A 20,675-nucleotide genomic window follows, 5' to 3' on the forward strand; every position below is an offset into this window, starting at 1 on the left:
TCTTTTTGGCATACAGATCATATTTACCATCTCAGATATGTATTGATCTATAATTAATGCTTGGTGAATATAACTTAGTAGCCACAAGCTTAGATTTTTCAGCATATGAATATTTTAAAAAATTGTATCTTCTGGTACTTATCCAGCCCTTCTTTAACTTATTTAGGATTTTATATTTTTAAATAAATCAGAAAAACACCATATTTATGAATTTTTTTTAATTCTGGCATTCCCAAATGCATCAAAACACATTAAAGAAAAATGATAAAGGGATTCAGTATGGTCTGGGAATTCAGCTTAGCAGTATGGTGCTTGTCTGGCATGTACAAGGCCCTGAGTTCGATCCCTGGCACCACAGGAACATGGCAATAGCTTCGTGACTCAGTGGAGGTCACAACCCGTCTGCAAATCCAAAGGCCACATCTTTTCAAGTAAATGCATATCTGACTTTACACTCTAGGGGAAGGAGAGGATCAACCTAACTTGTTCTGACATGCCCCTCCTCTCCAACTGCTCTATTTACCATCCTGAAACTAAACCCAGAAGGCCACACGGAATCTGAAGCTCTAACCTCCGGACACAACCGTGTCTTCACAGAGGCCATCAGTGTATTAACAACAGGGAAGGGCTGCCGGTTCGGCAGAGCCATTTTTCCTTTGACATTTAATTATCAGCAGAAAAGTATTTCTGTTTTAATACCCACATTCTGGCATATAATTACTGTAATAAAGTCTACTTCTTCCCTTTGGGTGACTGCTGCCAGTACCATGAAATCACGGCAATGGTTGTAAAAATAAGGGAGGTCACAGCCCTTCCCCCCACACATACACACCCACTCTGCAGCTGATATTAAATAGCTTTGGTGGGAAAATGCAGACCTTTAGACTCTCTACCAAACTCAATGCATTCTGCATTTAACTTCTTCTTTAAAACAGTTAGTGGCAGAAGAATTCCAAAACTGCATATGGCCATGGGGAAAAAGCAGGCACTTATACTTAATGAGCTCCTAAGCCCAACTTGGACGGAGCATAATAACAGCCATTTCTTTGTGCTAACTATCTTTAATGATATGCATTACATGCATTGGCCTGCCGGCTGCCCAGGCGGTACCAGCTCTCATTTGCTTCAGTCTTCGCTTCTGGCAAAGGGCAACATTGTGGAAAGTCTCCATTTTGACATTTTGCCACTTTGGCAGAGAGAACTCCTAACAGCACGAGTACCCTCTGAACGTCGCCACTATGGTCTCATGCCCATGAGATAGATGGTTGACATCCAAGCGTGTCACGTACTGGATGGATACTCACCGTGTGCCTCCGACAGCACCCCAGGCTTTGATTCGTCCTCTCCGGCACAAGCCAGTCGGATATTTTAATCCGATCACTTTCAACTATCCTCTTATATAATTTCCCTGCTTTCACCCAAGACCCAAGTCAAGCTAATTCAGAATCATAAAAAGGACAGACAGGCCTCTGAGGGAATAGCTTGTCCTTTTTTTTTTTTAATCCTCTACTTCATTATGTAATGAAAATATCCTTAAGAAAGTATCTGGCTTAGAACATAAGCTTGAGTTGCTCTATTAAAATCGACCTCAGGGAGGATGCTGCCTGAGAGTGAGGAGGCCAAGATCTCTTCTGCACTTTGGAATGGGTCACTGAAATCCATTGTTTTACAGCACAGCATAAAATCACATAGTAGACTCCAGAAAACGAGAGACATATGAATGAGAACAAAGCTCCGGCGTGCATACAACATAAAGACAACCCAAAGACACCACCTTGCTCCAAACCCTGCAGCTCAGCTGCCATCGCTCCTGGCCTCCCATGTGGAGTATCGTTTACAGAAGAAAATGGACGCTCCACTTGGGAACCAGTAAGGAGTGAGCCTGGGTAGTTCTGGTCCTTGCTTTTAATCCCCCAGGAACTGTACACATACGCCACCGCATGTACGGCTATGAATGTTTGGTGACAATACTGGTCTATAATGGCTCCAAATCAGAAGTGACCTAAACGTCTGCTAAGGGCACAGTGGATCAGCAAATTTCATTGTGGCAAAATCATACAATAGAGAACCATGCAAGAAGGAAATTATCAATCCAGAGGTTTAGTATGTCACAGCTTGCATGTGTCTTGAAAACACCATGTCGAATGAGAAAGAGAAGTAAGACATGCGAAAACACAGAAAATGTTACAGCAAGAGAGGAGTAAGCAGCAATCAGCTGCATTGTTTAGAAATGGCCATAGTGGTAATAAAATCCCATAAGAAAGCCAAGGAAACAATGACCACAGAGTCCGAAGCTACTGGAGGGTGGGGGATAAAGAAGTTATAATTTAGATTCCAGCTTATGAAATGGGGGGATCATCCAGGGTCTTAGCAATCTTCTGTTCTCATCTTTTAATTTTTTCCATGTAAATATTTGACCTTTTATTTTAGTTTCAAAATTAAGCAGCGACAACGAAGCCAAAAGTCACTCCCCAAAACCAAAAGTTTGAACAAAAGCATGGTTTCAATCCAACTTTTTTAATGTTAATTACAAGGCCCTGGAAGGCAGGTAAATTAGGAGGGTTGCCCATCTGCCCTGGGCCCAGATGGCATCTGTGGCTCAGGGGAGTGGCTGTCCTGTACTTAGGCACTGGGAGCTTGGAGACACCACGCCAAATAAAAGTTCTGTTGATATTGCCATGCCCACAAGAGTTTGTCTGTTGGTACCCGACCGAGTGGCCCCTGACCTTCGGAGTTTTGCCATTCCTCTCCTCATGGTAAGGACTCTTCTACTTTGGAAGGAATAGTAAAGGACTTGTCTTTCTTCCACGGTAGCCTTTATAGGAACTCTCAATTCTGGAATCTCCAAGGCCTATCATTGTCCCATCAGGTTTTTCTGCACTGTGTGCAAACTGGCTCACTCGTCCCTGTGCCTTGCTCCTTTAGGAAAACCCACCCCTTCTCCAGGTTCTTTCAACTCTGTTCTGCAGTTGAGGTCTTGACCCAGGCTCACCAGACAGACCTCAGGCAACACCTACATCTACACGGGAATGCACATCCCCAGTGGTAACCTTTCTGACGCACTCCACCTGACTTGCCAACACTGTGTAGTCAGGATATACTATTTCGCTTACACCCTAAAGCCTATCTACTCTGTAATAGTCACTAAACTTTGTGCACATTTTTAAATCAACCTTCCCATGAAGGGAACAAAGCATAAGAGCCAGTTATAGACTTGCCCTTCAGACACTGGAGAAGTCTCTTTGTGAACCCTTAGGATGCCTAACTTATGTCATTACTGTAATCAAGTTTCTAAAACATTTTATCTTCTTTAAAAAAAAAAAAAGTCAGTTGCTGAGAAACACAGAGCCAGACGTTATTCAGAAAATAAAATTATGTTGAGAAATTTCACATACACAGAAGCTCCTAAATTTGATCTCCAGCATTGCAAAACGAGATGAGCAAACAAGTCCCATATAATTATTTGGAAAGGCATCATGTGGGTGCTTTACCAGTTTCTCCAAGTAAGTTGCATTCTTGGATTTTGAAAACATAAAAGGAACTGAATAAAAACAAAAAACCCGTAACTGAAAAGATAAAACCTAGAGAAATAAATGAAAGAGTTACAGCAAAAATCTGAAGGACCCGGCCAGTGTTGCTTGCTTGTTACAGGCAGATACCCAGCAAGAGAGTTCAACTGGGACTTAAAACAGCTGTCTGTACACTGGGGCTGCAGGGTCTATGGAACCCAGCTCATATCCTGCCAGTCAGAGCAACTGGCAGAAGAGGGAGGGAGGGAGGGAGGGAGGGAGGGAGGGAGGGAGGGAGGGAGGGAGGGAGGGAGGGAGAGGAGGAAAGACAATACCAAAGGATAAGGCCAAGGGATTAATACACACTACGTGTGTGTGTGTGTGTGTGTGTGTGTGTGTGTGTGTGTGTGCTCTTGAAGGAAGTTAAACCATTTAGGCTGACTAATTCCCAATTCTAGGCATAAGAAAACTCCTTTCAAATGGTTGGTCAAGGTAGTCCAAGTAACTCCTAAAGCAGTATAGATTATTGCTGTAACCCATCATTGCGTCTCAGGGATTGCAGTAGGCCCCTATTGCTGAAGACACAATATACTTGGGATTTAGAATTCAAGTGATTTGAGCTGGATCTGACCTGAAGGCCTCTTTCCTGCAGTCTAGTCTCCATGGTTCCAGAAAATCTTGTGCAAGCTACCAAGGAAAGGAAGCAATTAAACAGTCCTACCCAGCTGCCACATCTCTGAATCATAACAATGACTGGCATTGCAAGATATGCACAAGGGCCCAATAAGTGGTAATCACGTGTCAGTGGCAACCAACAGCTGTCTCATTGAACTTAAGCACTACTCAACAGGAGGGAAATCATGCCTGGTCTTAGAAACCTAGCCAACTTCCCAGTGCTAATGAGAACAAAGACCTCAGGAAAAAAAAAAGTGTGCTCACATACATGTGAACATGCATAGACACATGCATGCATACATACCACATACATATGCACTTGCAATTATGTGTATACCTATACATATGCATATACATGTATATCATATACACATATACACACATACACATATTTATACACATACACATACACATACAAGTTTGAAGCCAGCCTGGTCTACAGAGTGAGTTCCAGGACAGCCAGGGCTACATAGAGAAACCCTGTCTTGAAAAACCAAAAACCAACCAAACAAACAAATATACACATACACATACATATACATATGCAAGTATTCCAGGAGGAGAATACAGTTCTCACAGCATAAGGTAGAAAACTCAAGCAAATGGGAATTCTGAGATAGGCCTCCTGAAAATTAAATTACAGAAAGACAAAACCGAAGGTAGTTCCCATCACCTTGATGATAATGGTCTGAACCTCTGGACCTGAAGCAGCTCCAACTTAATGTTGCCCTTATAAGAGTTACTTTGGTCACAGTGTCTGTTCACAGCAGTAAAATCCTAACTGAAACACAGGGATAATTTGATGTTAGACTCATCACGGACAGCTTCTCTTCAGATAAACTTGCTATCACTCTCCAAGACACCATCTACGTGTAGTTTTCTACCCAAGAATAACAAAGAAATAGCTGTTGAACAGTGAAAACAAAAACCTCCAAAGGAACCCAAATCCTCAGCTGTGCGGAGGTGATGCTATTATCAGGTAAAGCAAAGAAGATTGAGGACTATTTTCCTCTTAGGAAAACATTAACAATAACAACAACAACAACAACAACAACAGAAAACAATCCTGTGCACAAAAATTAGACTTGCTACCTGCTGGCCACTTCCAACAGAGTGAATTCATTTGGTGAGATATCCAGACGATACTAAATTTTAAAAAGCAATCCTAGGCAAAGTCGTTCCCTGGTCTTCTTGTAGTCGACTCCTCCTTCCCAGGGCTACTTAAGCCCTGACGTTCCCTTGAGATGCTCCTGACTTTGATGTCCTAGGACCTTATGTATGCATCACGCACGCACTCAGACCCTACTCACAGAGCACTCCACAGAGACCTATCTGCCTCTGACATGCATGTAGTGCTTCACTAACCAGGCTCTACGGATATTGTCTAACTTAGGGTTCCTATTGCTGTGATGAAGCACCATGACCAAAAAGGAAGTCAGGGAGGAAAGGGTTTCTTTGGCTTACACTTCCAGATCACTCTTCATCATCGGAGGAGGGCAGGATAGACAAACGGGTCAGGATCCTGGAGGCGGGAGCTGGTGCAGAGGTCGTGAAGGGATGCTGCTTACTGGCTTGCTTCCCCTGGCTTGCTCACCCTCCTTTCTTACAGAACTCAGAACCACCAACTCGGTGATGGCCCCATCCACACTGGGCTAGACCCTCCCCCATCAATCACTAATTAAGAAAATGCCTTAGAGCTGCATCTTATCTCAATTAAGTCTCCCTCCTTTCAGATAATTCTAGTTTGTGTGTCAAGCTGACATAAGACTGGCACAGTCAAGCAAAGCAGAAACTTTTGTTATACTTCCTTATCCACTTCCTATCACAGTGCACATAGTAGGTGCTCTGACCTACTATGCTCCATACTGCCCTTCCTCCATAATTTCCTTACCCAGAAATAAACCCCATCCTAGCAGCCACAGCAACTGAGTCTGCTACTTCAGTATATTCTCCTTTTCTGTTTTGCTTCAGGCAAACAGCAGACAGACACTAAAAATACCCTCAGGCCAGTGAGTGCCTACTTAATGGACAATGATCACTTTCAAAACCAGAATCCAGGTCAAGTCACCACTGAACTTCAGTGTCACAGGGAAGTAACAAAGAACACAGTCACTGTTTCTGATGGGCAAGGGTAAAGTCTGCAGAGCAAACACAGGCGGTGGGAGGATGCCCTCGTGCCAATTTGGAACTCAGTTCATGAAGCATCCCCCGGCATCAGTCTTTGTCACTCTTGTATTACAATGTGACACCAGACTCCTAAAAATAACCTGTTTTATCTAGAATCAAAATACTGAACTAGTTGTTTTAGTCACAGTGGAAAGACTGGGGCTAAAATTAGAATATCAGGCTTGATAATGGACAACATAGAAACCTTGTAATTATGTATTGTCCTCATACCCCAAATGGATATAGCCATTGATCAGATTGATAATGGATATACTTGGGAGTCTCCTAGTCTGCTTCAACCCCTCTGCCCTTTATCAGGGAATTCTGATTATTGACATCCATGATTCTGATGATTGAACTTTACCAAGAGTGAGGGGACAGAAGCCACACTTCAAAGCAGCTCACTAAGCAATTATTTAACAGCATCTACTTGGGCTTTGTGGAGCCTAACTCCTTTCTTCCTCCAGGCGTCCAATTCCTCCTCAGTCCGTTACATCCACAACAGCTGTGCAATACCAATCTGCTGTTTAGTTACTAAAACATCCATATTTTTTTCCTCCTATGCAAACTCTTGCTGTAGGAAAATACCCGAACTCTAAACTCAGAATTAAATCTTGACTCTTCATGTCCATTACTGACTTCCTGCAACCACATTCCTGATGTTTCCAAAAGATATTAATGACATTCCTTAAACAAAAAACAAAAAAGCCTCACTTCCTAATCAGATCCTCTGGGTTCATTACCCTCCCCCAGCAAACTGTAGGGAAATGGCTCTTCTATAATAAACATGACAAAGGTTGTTAGAAATACCTTGATTTATTTCTAATCTATGATTATACCAATAACATCTCCTCAAGCTACAGATATCTACCAGGATGACGCAGGAAGTTAGACTGAGGAGCCTAATGCCATACCTCAGGGCAGTTCTTCAGAACACAAAGAGACATAATCTTTAGAAGGGATGTAACCCTCCAGCCCCATAGGAAAAACAACAATAGCAACACCCCAGACCCTCCCCCAGAACTCCCAGGGACTGAGCCACCAACCAAGGAGTACACATGGCTCCAGCTGCATATGTAGCAGAGGATGGCCTTGTCAGGCATCAATGGGAGGAGAGGCCCTTGATCCTATGAAGGCTTGATAGATGTCCCAATGTAGGGGAATGAAGGGCAGGGAGGTGAGAGTGGGGTGGGTGGAGGAGCACCCTCATAGAAGCAGGGGGAGGGAGGATGAATAGGGGGTTTCTGGGAAACCAGGTAAGGGGATAACATTTGAAATGTAAATAAATTAAAATAAATAAGTAAATAATTTTAAAAAAAGATGGAATATAAACAACAACAAACAGTAACAGCTTCCTGGGAATGGTAAGAATGAAATATAATAGGCATCATTTATCCATCTTTTACAATCTGCCAAAATCATACCTGAGTGGAGAAAAAAAAATGTTACTTCCATATCACCAGGGAAGGCCACTCATGCCTTCTAACCCTGACATATTAGCCTGAGGTCATTGGAGACTTTAACCAAACTGCTTAAACAGCAGAGATTTACCCAACTTGTTCCTCTGGTATATTACTCTGGGGAAGCCAAATCTGCTAGTTTATTATTATTGCCTTAGTGCTGAGTACTCTGCCTGGCTGGCCCAGTCCATGCCAACATCTTCAAGAAGCTTCTAGTAACACTTTCCAGATGGCAAAACTGAGGCTTTGGGTAGTTAAGTGTTGTGGTTGTCCAAAAGATGATATCTTCTCAAAATGCAAATGTTTGAGCCTAACACTCTACAAGACAGATTGAGGTGGGGCAACAAAGGGGTCACTGAGTGCTAAGAGCACAGCCCTCATGAAGGGCATGAGTTGCATCAGAAAATCAGCCTGAGGAAACCAGGCACAGTAGGCCATGATGGTGATTCCAGCACTGAGCCTCAGGTAGGAATCCTATCGTAAGCTTGAGATAGCTTGGACTGCATAGTGAGTTTAAGGCTTTCCAGGGCTACACAATGAAAGCATGGAGGATATGAACCAGGAGAGGGAAAAGGTAAGGAAGGGAAAGGAAAGAAAAAAAAAAAAAGAAACCCCAGGGGACACTCTTGTCCCTTTTTAACTGAAGGAACCAGCCTTCACAAGATACCAAATCTGCTGGTATAGCCTCTGTGACATCTTCCTTCCAGACATGAAGACAACGCTTATCCCTTGCCTATAGATTATGTAGTCTAAGGTATTGTGTTCCAGCATCCCACACAGACTAAGATAAGTATCTTGCTAAAACATATGGTAGGGAAATGTAATAGAATCAGAATTCAGATCTGACACAGGCCAATAGGTCTGACCAGAACACCAGATTGCCTCTGCTATGTAAGTCATGAAGACGAGGAATCTAACTGGTGCGTGGTGACTTCCCAGTTGACTCTACAGGGACACAATTGGTCCCTCTCACATCCTCTCATGGCCTGAGCTCAGCCTGATTTAGCAGGCCGTTCTATGCACCGCAGGTTAATTTTATACTTTCCTGTCTCCATGACAATTTTAAATGTATAGGAGCCCAGACAGCACATGTTCTAGGCACTTTGAAAGTCTTCTATCGAAGGGGGAATGATAGACAAAGAAATGTCCAGCCCTCCTCTGACAATAGACAACTCTGAAGATATCATATATGTTTCTCTAAAGCTCTGCTAAGCCCAGAGACTGTTGCTAATAGCATCAACCCAGATAACAAACTACTTCTATATGGGCTATTTCTCCTTTCCAGCCATATAACCCGTTCCATCATTAATGCTTTTGGGTATTTAACTCCAAAATAAATTGCTTGTACCCAAGATCTTCATCTTGATTTGGGAAAACAAACCAGGACATCTAACTTATGGCTTCATGAATGACAATAGCTCTCCTAAGTCCTTCATTTTAGAGGATTTATAGAGATTTTCAATAATATTCTACTTATTTAACCCCGAGTGAATTTTATCAAGGCAGGTATTCCAGGACTTTTATCACTGTTATATAGAATGTGAAAAAAAATGGTTCTGGAGTGTGCACTGCTAGCTTCACATTTCTATCTACAGTTGCAAAGACATAACTGTCTTCTTAAGACCCATTCTACTGCCTGGTCTACAAAGAAGGTTGCCATGATTCTGTATCAAATTATCTAGAAATAGTTCTAGGAAAATGGTTCAATGGGTATCTTAGTTAGGGTTTCTATTGTTGTTATAGGACATCATGACCAAAATCAACTTGTAACAGTCCATTCAGAGGGAAGTCAAGGTAGAACTCAAGCAGCACAGGGGCATGGAGGCAGGAGCTATGCAGAAGCCATGGAGGAGTGCTGCTTACTGACTTCCTTCTTAATGCTTGCCCAGAATGAGTTCTTATGCAACCCAAGACCACCTGCCCAGGGATGGCACTACCTACAAAGGGCCTGTCCCTCCCACATCAACCACTAATTAAGACAATGTCCCACAAGCCTGCCCACAGACCAATTTGGTTGGGACATTTTTCTCTTGAACTTCCTTCTGCCCAAATGATTCTAGCTTGTGTGACGTTGATTAAAAACTAACCAGGACAATTGACTCCTGTTAACCATAATCTTTCCTTTCTTGTTCATCTCCCAAGTCTCACATAATACCACAACATAAAATATTCCAACTTCTGAAACTCTATAGCCCTTAAAAATTCAAATACTTTAAAACTTGAGACTCTTTTAAACATTCAAAATCTCTTTAAAAGTTCAACATTTCTTAAACATATCCAAAGTCTCTTTAAAATATCCCTAATTCCTCCAAGATAGCCAAGGTCTCTCTAAAATTCTAAAATTTCTATTAAAAGTCCTAATGTCTCTAAACGATGGACTACTGTAAAATAAACAAAAAGTCAAATACCTTCTTGTTACAAGAGGGAAGCATCAAGGCATAGTAACAATCAAATCAAAGCAAACAAACATCAATGGTGTCAAAAGTTGGGTACTTGATGCCTGGGATTCACTCAAAATCCTCTGAGGTCCAAAGAGCTGCGCTTTTCCATTTTCAGCATCCAGAATTTGTCTCCTAGGCTTCGGCCAGCTCTACTCCACGCCTGCTACTCTCCTTGGTGGGCTGCCACGAAGGGTGCCCTGTACCCCAGAAAAAAATCTTAGATCTACACCTCTCTAGACAGCCCTGGCCCACAGTACTTTTCAGCACAAACTCTTCTTTCTTGAGTTCAGTGACAACTCCATGGCTATTCTCCAATCAGATTTAGATTCTTTAATATACACATATTCAAAGTGACATGAAAGACTCCTTTCTTTCTCGGATATAAATATTGAGTATCTGCCTGCATACTATCTTATTTTATGACCAGGGAGAGACTGGCCCAACCCTAAGATGGCAAAAGGTGTAACAAGAGCCTACCAAATGCAGAGCCATACTTCCTCCAGCTGGCTTGGACATCCCAAAGGTCAATAGTCCTTCACCTCAACCCAAAACAGGGCAGTAAGGAGTTAGACTACCTCTATACCATAGAACCTGCTGACACTGTGCAAACTTACCAACCTACCTGTCCACCCTGGTCTGCCTTACCTTTCTTGCAGAGAACCCTTTTATGATGAGCACACATCCAGAGTCCACTGTGCTGCTGTCTTCTCCTGGGTGCTCTGGATAACATACTCATGGTTCCTGTGTCTTTACTTGGCTGACCATCTCATCTAAGAATAGGCTACTGGGCTTCCTGCTCTGCTCCTATTCACTGTGGATGCCCTAGTCCAGTACCCACCCCCACGTCCCAGCTCATGAATGGTTAGCCACAGCCATAGCTGACTATGTATCAGAAGAACTTAGATCACTGTTGGATAAAACTGTGGGTGCCTGGCTGTTACCTCAAGCCATAGAGTTCCCTTCTGGGGATGGGCTAGAAGGGTCAGAAGCTCTTAGAAACTTGACACATGCTTGTGATGGATAGTGAGAACTAAGAACCTCTGCCTGAAAACAGGGTGTCAGGGCACAGTATCTAGCCTGACAAAGGATGCCATAGACCATGCTCAAGACAAAGGGGCTAGGAATGCAGCTCAGTTAGTAGAATACTTGCCTAAGATGCACAAAGCCCTGGTTTGATCTCTACCACCACATACATGATAATGTACACCGGTAATTCCAGAACTAAAGAGATGGACACATAAGGGTCAGAAGTCTAAGGCTAAGGTTATTCTTAACCACATAGTGAGTTTGAGGTTAGTCTTGGCTTCATGAAACCTGTCTTGAGGGAAGAAGACAAATTGCTATAGAATCTTCCAAGATACAGCAAGGAATCCACTGAGAAGTGAACCCAGCCCACCTCAACAGGGGGAAGGTCACTCCTGGTCTCTCAAGCCTACAGACTCATTTCTTTCTGAGACTACTAAGGGCCTGATTCTATTCCAATCAGTATTAATGCTCCATGCACATTTCATCTGTCTAAAATTCACTTTCTGCCTTTTGGCAGCCAGGATGCCCACAGAACGCCACTTTTCTGTAGAAGCTGGGGCAACCTGTGGTACTAAAGGAAATCTCAGGGTGTGCCATGGTCTTCCATAAGCAACAGGTCGGTAAAATACAAGATAGCAAGACCTAGGAACCAAGCAGGCCTGTGAGCATTGGCAAAAAACGTGAAGAGGGCAGACCATTTTGAAGGCATCCAATGGCCAGTCTGAAAGTAGAACACACTGGAAGTCCATCCCAGGAAAGTTATAATCAGAGTGACAGACAACGAGGTAAAGAATAATGGAGAAGCAGGTACAGACTGGGTACCTAGCGGTAAGCTACTTGGATTAAACCCTGACTCTGAGTCATGTTGGGGATAAGAAGAGAAAAACAATCTAATCTCTAAGCCCCAGTTTCCTCGTTTATGGAATGGGAATAGTATTTTCCCACTCAGAGGGTCATTCTGAGGGTAAGTGAGGAAATGTGCATAGCATCTGTCACCCAGTCAGAGGTTGGTCAGATTAGTCTAAGAGGAAGACAGTTCCTAGGCCCAGGTAGATGCATCCAAGAAAACAGGGCAGGGAAAGGGCCAGTAACCAGACAGAGCTATCTGTGTCTGCAGCACCCGTCTGAGAACCTAAGGCACTATGGCTGGAAATACTCTGACCTCGCTGCTTTATAAAAGCACTGTCTTTTTCCAAGCCCTGTACATCCTGAGCAGCCAGGGTGAATCATGACCATCATGGCTAGGAGCACAGCAGCAGGCTGGCAGGCATGGCACTGTAGCAGTAGCTAAGAGCTTATATATTAAGAACAACAAACAACCAGAGTCAGAAAAAGAAAGAACTGAAAATAGCATGGGCTCCTGAAACGTCAAAGCCCACCCCTAGTGGCACACCTCCTCCAACAAGCCACACCCCCAATCCTTCCCAAACAGTTCCACCAAATGTGGAACAAGCTTTCACACATATGAGCCTAGGAGGACCAGTCTCATTCAAACCACCACAAGTTCCAAAAGTCCAGGCAGTTTCTCTTTAAGAATGTATCATTAAATATATGCATATTGAGGAATTAACAATGAACTGGCTAGAAGTTCAGATTCTCTCGCTAATGTCCATCTCAGGGGAGATGATAACAACTCCTCTGGGGGTATATTTTGCTTTCTATTATAATTACAGCATACATGGAAATTAATCTCTTCCTACAGATGACTCCAGAGCTCTATAGCCCTTAAGAAACTACAATATTGAAATAGTTAATGCCAATTTGCAAGTTCTAAGATGACAAGAATTGAACTGTTTCTAGATTTTAATAGATTTAATTGATTTCAATATATTGTTTATGATTTTAAACGACAGCAAAAAGGACAGGAAGATAATGGAGAGGACAAGAAAAATCTCAAATTGCCAAAAGAGTTTCCTCAGCAAGATTATTTTTGTCAAGTTTTTTTTTTCCCCTCCAAACCGGAATTCACATTTTATTCAAAAGAAATGATAAACAACCCGTTCTAAGGTGTTATTTTTAGATGTTTTTAATTTGCCGTGTCTAATACACAACTTAAACTGTTTCCATGTAGGGCGTGACAGTGGCTGAAAACAAACATGTTCCTGTTCCCTTTAAGGTGGGTGGATCAAAGACTGTCTAGGCAGATAAGAGGGCTGCAGAGGCTGTGTGGTTCCGGCCACTCAGACAAGGAAAGGGAAGGCAAGGCTCTGGGAATCCTGGCTATGAAGAAATTTTTGCCTAATATGCCAAAACAATTGCTGGTAAATGCTGCCTGAGGTCTGCTACATTTCACATCTCTGTCTTCAAAGCCCATAGAAGCAAAAGCTATCCCGGCCAGGTTTTGAAACCCAAGTTGCATATATTCTTGGCTGAGCCCAGCAGTCCGGTTCCTAGGATGAGGATGGGGAGAGCCAAACTGTTGAAATGACTTCCCACGATTTCTCCATCACTCGAGCTCCTTAGAGAAGTTTAAAATCAGTTCCCCAGCGGGGTGTGGCGTCACATGCCTGCAGTCCTAGCACTCGGGAGGCAGAGGCAGTGGGATGGGTACAAGTTCAAGGCCACTCTGGTCTACATAGTGAGTTCCATGCCAGTCTGAAATCGGTTGCAATGCCCTGTTTCACAAGACTATGAGAGTCTTCATGGAGATTCTAGATTCTTGAGACTAGAACGTATGCTTCCCACATGAATTGAACTGGAACTTAGATTCATTTGCGGAAATGATAGGAAATATTTCAACTCAATTTCTTCATTCCTGTCTACTTACTACACTTTCTGGTATAATTGAGCTCTACCTTAGTAATTTATCTATTGCTGTGAAAAGACACCGTGACCAAAGCAACTTACATTAAAAAAGCATTTATTGGGAGCTTGCTGACAGTTTCACAGGGTGAATCATGACCATCATGGCTAGGAGCACAGCAGCAGGCTGGCAGGCATGGCACTGTAGCCGTAGCTGCGAGCTAACATATTAAGAACAGCAACCAGAGCCTGGAATTTGTTGCAAAACCCTGTTTCACAAGATACCCCCACACATCTCCTCCACAAAAAGGAATTTTTTTTAAAATATAGATTTGAAATAAAACTCAAATGTTTTGTGCTTTCATAGCCAAAGCCTAAAGTACTATGGATACTGAACTGTAGCCGTTTCATTTGGTAGTGAACAACTCACTGAGGTTGTTGAGTGACCTTTTTCACAGGGGTGGTGATAGCCGTCATCCGCGACCAGGGTATGAAAGCATTCACATGAGCCGGATCCCAGCTTCCGTGGCACAGAAGAGTCTCAAAGGTGATTTAACGTTCTTGCTTGTTTGCTAAGCTTTTATGATAGCGCCCTCATAAATCTGAGCCAACCTTGACTTTTCATAATACGACTGGAGATAACCATTCTGAGATCTTTGTGTGATCCACACCACCACCCGTATCCCACACCCACCACTGCCCAAGCTGCCTTCATGACTGAGAAATAGCAATGAAAGGTTATCAGAGGTGAAAATCAAAGCTAAGAGAAAGAACTAAGTAAACTTTTCATTTCGGGTTTTAAACCTTTACATTGTTGTACACAAAGCAGGTGTGTGATTTGAATGAGAATGGCCTCCATATTGAATTCTTGATCCCCAGTGGATGAAACTGGTTGGGAAGGATAGGAGGTGTGGCCTTGTTGGAGGAGATATGTCAATGGGGGCTGGGAGCAGGTAAGGTGAGTTTTGAGGCTTCAAAAGCTCAAGAAATTTCCAGTGAGCTCTCTGCTTCATGTTTCTGGACCAAGGTGGATTCTACTTTCAGATCTGAAACTCCCTTCTTTCCCCTTCACTGAGTTGGTCTTTAAACTCCTCTCTCCTTCCCCTCCCCCCATGGGGAAAAAAAACAAAAAACAATGGGCAACTTTATGTTGTACAACTTACGATCTAATTTTTTTGTTTTGTTTTTTCATTCCAACCAACCACTTTTTTTTTAACTTCAAGAGGTATATTTGTCAAGCAACCAGCATCACTTTCCAGAATTAAATCAAGCAAAGACATAGCCATCAAACTTGTAAAATCTGTATCTGTTTAAAAAAAAAAAAAAAAAAAAAACACAAAAACCACTGGGCTGGAAGAAGTCTTGAAAATTTATGAACTGAAATGATGCATGACCCTAACCTCACTGGACACACAGTTCTGTGGAAAGTGGGGTGGGAACAAATTGGAAATTACAGGACAGGCACAATATCGGGAGCCTGGGGAACATGAGAACTCTTTATGGAGAGGCCATGAGCACAAAACCGCATGCTTCTATAAAAACACCGCTCTTCCGGGGAGATCTGTATTTATTTTGATCCTCTCTCATACTACCTTCTGTTTGTCTCCCATAATTCTCCACGGCCTCGGTGTGTGAGCACATCCTCCAAGGAAAGAGGTGTCACCGTAACCCTGGGACCTTACTATTCTCAGGTGAGATAGTATCAGTTTGGCTTCAGACCATGGAACCGGAAGGGTCTGCTGTGGTATAAAGGCCTTTCCAGCACTCACACACTAGAATCCTACTCCCCATTCCCATCAAGGTGACAGTACAGGGAAGTGGCTAGTTGGCCACTTTCAAGGCATGGAGGCAGAGAGAGAGTCCTAGAAGGCGCTCAACACCCTGGCCTCCAGATACACTCCCACCCTTTATAAACAACCTAGGATTCTGCCTGGGCAGTTTTCTGTTCACTCCTTAGCGTTTTATTATCGTCGATGTGGAAAATGCCCGTGAGGAATAACATACTCTTGCCTGTGTTCCAAAAAGCACAGATACAAATTAGTAAAGCAAAAGCCTCCTCGTTGTCGGAAAGAAAAGCAGGCCCAGATAGAAGGGGAGACTTTCTAGAACTCACTGAATTGTACATGACAGAGTATGAACTAAAGCCCAGACCTCCCCACCCACAGTCCAGTTCTTAAGGTCGGGGTCTTACCAGAAGTTGGTGGAGGGTTAGGTGTGGTGATGTGCATCTGAAATCTCAGCACTTGGCACACTGAGGCAGGAGGATCCCGTGTGTGAGCCCATGTACCTGTTTACAACCAGCTCAGGCTACATGCCTGCCTGAGAAGGAAAGTTGCTTTCTGAGCACAGACAACTTCTCCCTCCTGAGTCTCCTTCACAGCCCATAGATTAGAAGTCTGAGTACCTCTCCTGGGATTCATGTTGGAAACTTAATCTCAAAGTCATATGCTAATATCAAATGGGACCTTTGGGAGGCACTGAAGGTTAAGTGAGGTCACCCTGGAGGTGCCACCACAGCAGGCCCTGGCTCAGTGAAAGAACTTCCTATGACCTCCATTTTCAGTCATGGAATCTCCTGTGAAAATAATTACTTCACTTTTGATAGGTCAGGGAAAGGGGATTTGAAAGCCATTCTTGTTGCACTTGCCCGTGTTATTTTTCACACACACACACACACTAGATTGCTTTTTGAAGAAAGAAGGCAAGAAGTGCATATCACTAGATTTAACATAATTAAAAGAGAAATGGAAATTTTCAGGCAAGTCCACAACAGTGATTCCCTCATTGACATCCGGACATTTGATCTCATGATTGATTTTGAGTTCATTATAGAAACCACAGACAAGGAAACTAACGGCAAAAATCTCCATTTACACTTGGAGTTATGGCTTAAAGGTGAGCTAGAAATAGAAATTTCTCATTTTTTTTCTTGCTCTTTAGCATCAGAAGTCTCCTCAGAACAGAGCAGAGGAGTTTCTCTGCCACCTCGGGACTTGTCTTTGCCAGGGGTTTTCAGGTTCAACTCAGAGCAACATCAAAACCCTGCCTGCCTGTCTGCACCAAACCCTCTCCCGGTGACCTTTCCAACCTTCTCAGCAGGGTCCCGGGCTGGACCCCCACCTAGCAAGCAGGTTTTAGGTTGCCCTGTTTATTTTTTTTTTTTCTTAGCTTAATTGTGTCTCTTTATTTGAAGATAAAAGATTTCCTCTCAAAATCTGACTCTCTGGCAGCCTGCGCAAAGACCTGGACGGATAAGAGGTGGGGTCAGGAGAGAGAGCAGGGAGAGCAGGGTGCAGATATGGCGGCTCGGGCTGGGAATGCTGGGGCGGCAGAGGAGGACGCCGGCTCCACACCTTGCATATTGATAACTCGACACACCCGGCTTCCACACTTCAGAAACAAGATAAGCAAGATAAAAGGCGTGTGTGTCACTATAAAAGTTTTCAAGCTTACCATGCTTGCTTTATTTAGATCATTTAGGCAGTCTCCAACCCAGTCCCTTCCCACTTGCCTGTGAGTTCTCACAGAGATTCCTGGGACACGCGAAAACAAACCTAAAGCTCGTTTTCAAATGTAATGGGATTTCTGAAAATATTCAAATAAGTCACTAGCGAAGATATATAATAAATCTGGTTTCCTGGCTTTCTTGAAGAGTAAGAAAATTAACTCAAACTTCGTGCACACGCATTTGATCTGCGGTTGAGTTCTGAATCTGTTTGTGCCTGCTTATCCCCCGCGCTAAATTAAATTTCCCTTACTCATTAGCTGTCCTACCGGTTTTTAAACTGTGATTGATGATGTAAAAATCACCTAGAGAGAATGTTAAAATTCAGACCCTAGGACCCCACCCTCAAGGAGGCCAATGGGGTTGCATTTCCGGTTTCCCCAGATGATGCTCAGCTGCAGGTCTCAGGACTGCACTCAGAGAGCTGCCCCACACCGCTGGGCAGAGCCCTACTTACAAACGATGGTCCACTCTGCTTGCTGCCTTAGGTTTGAGCTTTGAACACACCTTAGGAAAACGGCAGCTTGTTCATGTACTCTTAACGTTAAAGCAGTTACTGGTTTCCTAGCTATGCTAGGATAACGAGGAAAACCTCAAACACCCGTTTCAGTGAATTGCTATCAACAATACACGAGAACACTGAATCCATAGAATAAGGGCCTGGATGCTGGTCTTGCTATTACACAACCTTTCCTACCTCATCGGTTCAAAGTCGGGCTCTTCTTTCCTTTCTCCCTTAGGATCACACCACCGTCGTTAGCTGTGCCCCATACATAACAGATACTTGAATAAAAGTTCCCTGAAAGAACAAGTAAGATACAACTAGATGCATATTCAAAAGTCACAGATCAAATGGGGCTCACAGGCCTAGGCTATAAAGGTCTTTAAACCCAGCACAAAGCCACATTAAAATATGATCATTTCTCTCTCAGAGCATAAACTCAGAGATGATTGGTAATTCCCCCATGGAGTATCAATGGGAAGCCTTTACGCACACTTTCTAGATGCCAGACACTGTTCCCCGAGCTCTGTGACTACAAAGACCTAGAATAGAGTCTTTGTTAATGATAAACCCCAGTTTGATACAACAGTTAGAAACTGTATATGTCTGCTCTCACACAGAACCAAAAAGTGGCGACTTCTGTGCACAGGGTATTTTCTCTCAGGAAAGAAAGAAGCTAAAGACAAGAAGGAGGGAAGGAGGGAGGGAGGGACGGAGGGAGGAGGAAATCTTAAAGCAGGCAGGTCAAGGCACTGGCATGACTCAGCAAGGTTTGTAAGGTTGTCCTACCTTTGGCCACAAGCATAACATAGGGTTTATCTGAAAATTCCTCACAATCCAGCAGGATTACACCGAGAGCTGCCTGCTCTTCTATCTGTACTACAGTCAGTGTAGAGAAACAGCAGCAAAGATAACCTCAGCCCACCCCCCAGCCCCCTCGGCCTAAGAAGCCTTCCTGGAAGTCCCACAGAACACTCTAATCAGCCAGAGCCTGGTCACAGGGCCACGCCCAGCTCGAGAGAAAAGTGAGCTTTGAGCTGATCTCTCCTGGCCGCCCCAGAAATCAGCTTCTGTTAGTTAGAAAGAGGGGAGAGACTGAGTCCCAGCTCCCAGTCTTCATTCCTGGCTCCCGGTGACCACAAATTATACGCATTTGTTAAGGCAGCTTCTGGGAGTGTTATGTTTCAACTCCTCCGTTTTCCCTATCACATATTCTGTTGGGGTAAAACATGAAATTTCAGCACGGCTCAGCTTTGGAGAAAGCAGCTGGGCTGGCAGCAGGGCCACACGCTGAGCAGATGCTCAGTGTAAAATTGGATCTCGCATGCTGGGAGGATGCTGGCGGCAGCGTTAAAAATAAACGGCTCCCCACACGCTCGGCGCGGTGATTATAGTAGTCAGCCCTCAGAGCAAGCGGAGGGGAGTGAGCACAGGGTGACACCTCGCATGCTCTCTCCCGCTCTTTCTCTTTTCCAGCCTCGCACCACGCCTGCTGGAACACCGCTGTCATTTTTTACCTGGCTTTCCTACGCTAAATAGTAAGGCGCTGTGTGCGACTCTCCAGCGACGCCTTTCCCAATGGGCATGCTCCACGCCATTGGCTAACCTGGATCTGCTCTTTCTCCGATCCAGACTCGGAAACAAACAAACAAACAAAAATCTCCTTTATAAAAAGAGCTTGGAAAGGACAGAGTTCTGAAGCAACAGGGTCTGTGTGTCCTTCGTGTCCGGAGACACTTTCCCAGCAAGGTTTCAGGTTATGCAGTTAAGCTTTTGTAATTCCAACAACAGAGAGACCTTTAGAAAGGGTAGCTGCAGCACCCTAACCCTGGGCTGAATGAAAACCAGTGGCATTGCCTGGAGCCTCTTATTGCAGCCGGGTTGGCAGGGTGGGAGTGGGGGTAGGGGATGGAGGGTGGGGTGTAATTGTGTAAAACTGGGTTCTGTTGGAGGGAGGCAGCAGCCCAAAGGCGGGACATTATACCTGTGTGAAACTGATTTCTTTCTTTCTTTTTTTTCTTTCTATAAGGAAACTCCACAGTCACACTTCCAATTCAGCTGATGGAAAAAGTCACTGTTGAGTAGATTTATGTGCGGAGCTTTGAGTGAGTGGGGTAGATAGCGCAGGGGTCAGAGATAAAAGACACAGGCTGTATGGTCTATAGGGTGAATGGACTCAGAGGTTTAAACTGTTCTGTGATCCCCCCTTTATGGAATTTGGTGGAGCAGAGGAAACTGGGAGGGGGGGGTATCTTAATCCAGCCACCAGACACCCTGGAAACTGTTGGCCCCTCTCTGACACGCTCTCCTGCCTTAATAAACCAGGAACTCTTTTCAACTTCAAAAGAGTTGTTTTTTTTTTTTTCAGTTTTTGCTTGTTTACTGATTTGTTTTTAGACAAGTTCCTATGTTTCACAGGCTAGCCTTAAATGACTTTGGACTTCTGATCCCCCTGCCTCCACCTCCTTGAGTGCTGGAATTACAGGAATGTCCCAGGAGACTCTAATTCCTGGGGATCAAACTCAGGGCTTTATGCATTTGAAGCAAGCCATCTGCCGAGACACATCCCCAGCCCTGGGAATGATTTAGCCCATTGCACTTGAGATTTGCATATAATGATATCCTGCCTAATAAACAACAATTTTTTTA

At 43.8% G+C, this 20,675-nt stretch overlaps 1 protein-coding gene and 1 long non-coding RNA gene across 5 annotated transcripts in view; one reads left to right on the forward strand and one right to left on the reverse strand.

Annotated features, from left to right (window-relative positions):
• Positions 1-19,109, reverse strand: part of LOC127666546 (uncharacterized) — a 66,763-nt gene extending 47,654 nt beyond the window's left edge. The window contains exons 1-2 of one of the 4 annotated variants that reach the window (XR_007973677.1): positions 18,816-19,109; positions 18,222-18,323 (exon numbers count right to left, since the gene is read on the reverse strand). This is a non-coding gene — a long non-coding RNA (uncharacterized LOC127666546). Of the gene's footprint in view, positions 1-18,221; positions 18,324-18,519; positions 18,685-18,815 lie in introns of those variants that run through there. The other 3 variants (XR_007973679.1, XR_007973676.1, XR_007973678.1) reach the window with 3 other exon arrangements.
• The window catches only part of Gpbp1 (GC-rich promoter binding protein 1), a 722,682-nt gene that overhangs the window by 233,632 nt on the left and 468,375 nt on the right, over positions 1-20,675 (forward strand). The gene's annotated exons all lie outside the window — the stretch shown is intronic.

This window comes from Apodemus sylvaticus, chromosome 16, assembly GCF_947179515.1.
Source record: "Apodemus sylvaticus chromosome 16, mApoSyl1.1, whole genome shotgun sequence".
Lineage (NCBI taxonomy): Eukaryota > Metazoa > Chordata > Mammalia > Rodentia > Muridae > Apodemus > Apodemus sylvaticus.